The sequence below is a fragment of the Zingiber officinale genome, chromosome 9B (assembly GCF_018446385.1).
Source record: "Zingiber officinale cultivar Zhangliang chromosome 9B, Zo_v1.1, whole genome shotgun sequence".
Taxonomy (NCBI): domain Eukaryota; kingdom Viridiplantae; phylum Streptophyta; class Magnoliopsida; order Zingiberales; family Zingiberaceae; genus Zingiber; species Zingiber officinale.
Window position 1 is genome coordinate 102803736 of NC_056003.1, and position 6942 is coordinate 102810677.

Consider the following 6942-nt stretch of genomic DNA (forward strand, 5'->3'; position numbering starts at 1 on the left):
CTTGATACTTTTACCATAACGTTTATCCACATCAACCTTGTACTCTTTGAACTTATCAAAGCATTCAGACTTGCGGCGCATCAAGTAAATATACCCATATCTCGAATAGTCGTATATAAAGAGATAAAATATTCGAAACCACCTCTCGCCTGGATAGTCATAGGTCCACACAAATCAGAATGAACCAATTCTAAGACTTCATTGGCTCTATACCCCTTTACCTTAAAAGGCCTCTTGGTCATTTTTCCTTCCAAGCAAGATTCGCAGGTTGGAAAGTTTTCCACCACCAATGAACCCAAAGGTCTATCGGCTATTAACCTTTGAATCCTATTCAAGTTAATATGACCTAGCCTTAGATGCCAAAGATATGTTTGGTTCAGTTTCGAAGGCTGCTTTCTCTTATTAGAATTAGAAGATGTGTTATTAATTTCCATTTGTTGCATCGTGAGAGTTATTGGATTAAGAGTGTACAAATTGTCAACCAACGCACCAGAACATATAACCATCCTATTTTTCTTGATAACCACTTTGTCATCAAAAGAAACAGAATATCCATCTATAAATAATTTAGAAACTGGAACAAAGTTCTTTCTAAAACATGGTACGTAAAGACAATTTCTCAGAATCAAAATTTTATTTCTATCAAAAGATAAATAAACATCTCTCACTGCAACAGCCGCCACTCTCATAGCATTTCCCATGTAGACAGTGATTTCCCCATCATGTAGTCGTCGGATTTCCTAGAACCCCTATAATGAATTGCAGACATGATCAGTGGCTCACATATCTACACACCAGATACCGATAGATAACACCGTTAAACATGTTTCAACAACTAATGAATAAGATGCACCTTTATTGTTCTCCTGCCTGGCAACCCGATTCTAGTGTCTGAAGAGTTCCTTGAGATTGAGCATCATGTCATAGGCAGTAGGTAGGGTCTGATGCTGATGTTGTAGCACATTTGACATAGAAGCCAAAATGTAACACCGCACCATCTCATCTACCTTGACCCATTTCCTACATCTCTCTATCTCTTCTTCACTAGAATCCTTATCAGGCACATTAGGACAGACCTTAAAAAGTATGAACTTGTATCCTTCAGCAGTTAAGACAATGTCCAAGTTTCGTTTTCAATCAATATAATTGGGACTAGTAAGTTTGTTTTCTTTTAAAATAACAACAAGAGGATTGAAAGCCATTTTGAAATCCTGAGAATCACAAAATAAAATATTAGGTTAAAACTTTAGAATTTAAAATAATATTGATTCCTCGAACAATATAATTTAAATTTACCAACACATCAAAATACCGTGAATTTCGTATACCACGATAGTGTGGACGTATACTAATTCAAACATTTGTAAGAGGAGGTTTTACCCATTAATTTTATTATCTTGTCAACCTAACTTTATGACAAATAAAATTAATAGTTGGTTTGTCTTCGGTCACACAAATAATAGCAGTAACTCCTATGGGGAGGATACTATTAAATGCGCTTAAGTGTATACCATTACTTGATACTTAGTCCATTAATTAGAATTGTGCCCCTTCAAATGGAGAAGATCACACAAACCTAATTAAATAATTTTCTACAATCATCCATAGAGGAAGCTTGATCTAGTGATCCGCAAACAAGCTCATCCGATGTTGAGGAAGACACTCAAAGCCAACGCGCAAGTTTGAATGCATCACTTATAAACCAGTAATGGAGACCGTGAGATTTATTTAAATAATTCTTCTCCCACTTAGTTATTTAAAATCGAGGAATTTTAACATGCACACACATCACACATGCACACAAGCACACAAACACAACATATAAAGGCAATAAATATGAAAATAAATTTCCAACTATTGTGACCTCATCCATCGCTGCCCTCCGTATGCCACCAACCTTAGCGGCCGCCAACCCTAGCCAGGTGAGGAGGATAAAACCTAGCCGCCGACCCTAGGATTTATGTCGTCGCGTCTATCTTGCTTCCTTCTTTGCCACACCTCCGGTCCTCAAGGTAGCACCACGCATAGCAAGCCGCAACAATAAGAAATAAAAAATTATATTTATCGATCATATATTCCACGAGGGAATGCACATGTAATCTAGATCGAAAAAAATGTAAAATAAACTAATACAGCTCCGGCTGTATTTAATAATTACAATCATACACACAAAAAATGCCCTCGACATGCCCGAGGGTTCAAATCACATACAAACACAATAGGCCATAATAGTTGGAATTAGGATGACTGCAACCACAGAGTTAATCTATTTTGCATATCCTACTATTATCCTGCCTAAATTATATATGAACAGTGCATAATTTAACCGAAAATCAATCACACAACTAGAAAACATGCTCTGATACCAATTATTGGCGCTGGGAATTCCATTCTGTGTAAATCCCCTGTATAAAAATTTGTACGAGCACAGAACCTTTCCTAGCAACCCACATGCTCGATCAGATATGTGTTTGATCAATCAAGCAAATTCTTGATTGATCAAAGTGCACCTTGATCGAAGCAAAAGATCGTTGGCCTCTTGTGTTGGTATTCAAAATCTATATGTAGCGGAATAAAAGAACTAGTTGTACCTTTCTTCTTAGCTAAAGACCTTAAGATCTTCTGCCATATTCCTCTCCTCTTCATGGACGTCGTGTGGGCAATGATCTACCAAGACAACACCACCCTTCTTTTCTTTTCTTCCAAAACCGCCGACCACAAAAGAGTCACTAGGATGGGGCACCTTCTAATCTTCTTCATTCTCTTCTTCTTCCTCTTCTTTCTCTTCTTCCTCCTCTTCCTCTTCTTGCTTTTCTTGCTCTTCTTCCCTTTCTTCAAGCCGCCGCCCACAAGTGGATGGGAAGGAGCGCCGACCACCAAGTGAGAAGGGGCCACCGACCACCAAGGGAGAAAGGGGGGCGCCGATCACCAAAGAGGAGGAGGGAATAAGGGTGCCGACCCTAAGCAAGGAGAAGGAGAGAGAAATGGGGGAGGAGAATAGGTTTGTGCCGCCGACCCTAGGAGGAGGAGAGGGGCGGCAACCACAAGGAGAGAAGGGATTATGGAGAATAATAAAGTTAGGTTTTAGGGCCCACATCCTGCTCCTTTTTATAGATTAGTCGTCGGTTACAAGGAAAGAAAAATTAACAAAATTTTATTTAGAAAAAATCTAAACAAACTATGTTAAACCAAACCAAACCAAGTTAAGTTAAACCAAACCAAGTTAAGTTAGACCAAACCAAGTTAAGTTAAACCAAACCAAGTTAAGTTAAACCAAACCAAATTAAACCAAACCCGGTTATGGAAAGGTGGATGTGAGACTTTATATATAGAGGCTACAACAGGGATTGAGAGGAGGAATTGGTTTTGGCCTCCTAATGGCTTGAGCTTCCTGTGTTAGACCCGAACATCCAACTTAAGTTCATCAATAATAACTCATACCACTAAAGGGTTATTATTGAATTACCGCACTAATCCCATATTACAATATGAGCTCCTACTCATCATGAGTGCGTTAATCTCCCTGTGTTTAAGATATCGTATGTCCGTTAATTAAATAAGTTACTGACAACTCATTTAATTAACATCTGACTCTAAGAGTAATGTCACTCAACTTTATTATCATGTAGGACTAAGTCCACCTGCAGGGTTTACATAATAATTCTTATGAGCTCCTCAAGGGGACATCATCAACCTAAATAAATAGGACAGTGTTTTCCTTTATAATCAACAACACACCATATAAATGGTACTATCTCCCAACTTATCGGGCCTATTAATTTAACGAATAAATCTCACCCATTGATAAGTTAAAGAAATAAATACTAAGTATATGTGTTTGTTATTATATCAGGATTAAGAGTACGCACATCCATAATAATAGAGGTTCTGTTCTTTTATATACTCAGTATAAATCAAACAACCTCAAATGGTCCTGCTCAATACACACATAGTGTACTAGTGTAATTATATAGTCAAGATAAACTAATACCAAATTACACTACAATCGTTCCAATGGTTTGTCCCAATCCATCTTGGTTGTGAGCTACTATTTATAATTTATAAGGAACCGATAACATGATCTTCTGTGTGGCACCACACACCATGTTATCTATAATATAAATTAAATGGACAACTGCATCGACATATATATAAATATAAAATATAGACATTTGACCAAAGTGATTCTCATTTCAAAATATCTCAAAAATAGATATTCATACAAAAGCTAGGCTTATAGTATACATCCCAACAATAAGTTGGGCCAAAATTATACAAGTTTGTTAATAAATAAAAATTTGATTTTTATAACTTTAAATTAAACTCACCAGATCCATAGTGTGCTCAATAATGGATCGGGATCCTGATGTATGCCGAGCGGATCTGGTACTTGGGCCACCTGGCTCTGTATTCCTATTTTCTCGAGCATTTAGAGACTTTGTCTACCATCTCTCTGCAGACCAAGTAGTCATCCATGAACCCCAGATCTCGTCGGATACATAAGCTGGTCTTGTGTCATTCTTTCTCATATAATATAAGAGGTCTTTGTACAATTTGACACAATAAATACTCCAAGTCGCTGCAAATTCTGTCTTATGTCCATCCTCCCACATATATTTTTTTTGCAATTAAAAATTAAAAATGTAGTATATTAAAGGATAAATATATTATACATATTCTATTAACTTACCACAAATTCATTAAAATAAAAATTCTTCGTCTCCTGGTCTACAAGTCTCCATGTAGTACCAAAAATACAGACTCTTTTTTTAAATTTCTTGCTAATATATGTCGCTACTCGATGACTATCAGAAGTAAACCTACATATAAAAAATATTAAGACATAAGATATATGTTATAAATAAATACCTTGAATTACTAATAATAATAAAATACTTATGACTCTCCAACAACCCTAAGCATTGTAGATCCATGGAGTGGTGCTGGATGGTCTGCCATGATATATAATATCTATAAAATAACATTACAGCATATCATAATAAAGTTACTAACATGATAATTAAGTAGCAAAACATGATTGAAGCATAACTTACTTGATGAACAATAATGCTAAAATTTAATCAATACTAGACTCTGGAAGCATTTCTACTCAACATTAACAATTTCTAAGTTATCGTCATTATACTCTGTTAATTCAACAAGATCCTCACTGCTGGATATCTCTCCATCATCTATCTCCTCGTACGTGACATTAACATCTACAAATAATTGTGATGTAGATTTGAGTTGTGAATCAACTGAATGTCTCTCTACTTTATCATTCTGAAATACATCATGGTTTTGAGCAGTGATAGTATTCAGCATTTCTATGGTCAAACGAGGCTTCATTCGATAAATAGACAACCATTCACTATATCTTCTTCTCTTCATAGGATATTCAAGATAAAAAAACTTAACTTGCTTGTACCCCAAAAATAAAAGGTTCAAACTTATTGAACCTTCTGTTTGCATTAACCTCAACTAAATTATAATTTGGATGTGTTTTGATACCTATTCTTGAGGTCGAATCATACCATGAATATTTGAACAACACATATCTTTTTATAGGCAATGCAGGATATTCAACCTCTATGATTTCCTCAAGTCTATCATAGTAATCAAACTCAGTATTATTGTTGTCGATAGATCCTTTAACGCAAACACCAGAATTATAAGTTAATCTTCGTGAATCTTATTGTGTCACGTGGAATTTGAGACCGTTAACATAATAACCAGAGTAGACCATTATTTGATGGAGGGGTCCTAATGCCAATATTCTATCATCTTATACATTTGATATTCTACGGTCTTTCACCTATCAAAATAGTTATGATATAAATTAAGATTGAACTTAATTTAATGAAGAATTATAAAAATTTCTCTAACTTACATACATTTGAAACCATAATGTAAATTTGATCTCTAACTTTTCAGCTACCTCACTTGCACCCATTGATGGATTTTATAGATATAATTATTGCTTGTACAAGCTGTGAAAGAAGTTAATTTTAAGATAATTTGGATATCAAACAAATAAATACAATGAGATAAATGTTTGATTAGAGAAGTTAACTTACTTTATGTATGATTTGATCTCATCACAGTTTAAGAGTATGTATATTCTTGCAGCATGATATTCTTGTTGAGTTAACCATCTAGAAACAGCTGCACCCATTGTTTTACCAGAAAATTTAAAAATAAAAAGCATCGATGGGTCTATATTCTGAGCATTATCAGAATTTTTAGGACACTTGCGATGTTTGGTTTTAACATTATTAGTAAAATAATAGGAGCAAAAGGAAGATACTTCCTCAACCAGATTAGTATTACATATTGACCCCTTAACTCTTGCTTTGTTACGAACATTATTCTTTAATTTTCTTAAAATCATTCAAATGGATACATCCATCTATACTACACAGGATCAACTATTCGTGCCTCATATGGTAAATGTACTGGTAGATGTTCCATTGAATAAAAAAAACTAGGTGGAAATATACGCTTCAGCTTACAAAGTATGAGAGGAATGTTTGTTTCTAGCCGAAGCATATCAATCGTCATAATACACCTCGCTGTCAAATCTCTGAAAAATAAACTCAACTCCGTAAGTTCTTGCCAAACATTATTGGGAAGTAAATCATGAAAAGCTATTGGAATAAGTCTTTGCATAAACACATGGCAGTCATGACTCTTCATTCCAAACATCTTTAACTTGCTCATATCAACACATCGAGTCATATTCGAAGCATATCCATCTGGAAATTTGATTTCTTTCAACTAACTACATAAAGCTTGTTTACTATCTTTGTCCAATGTATAAGAAGCTTTTGGAAATTTATTAGTTGTTTCATTCTGATGCAACTTTGATATGTTGACTAGTTCTTTTAATTTCTCATGTGATTTTGTAGCGTCCTTAGTTATTCTAGGCACATTCATCACAGT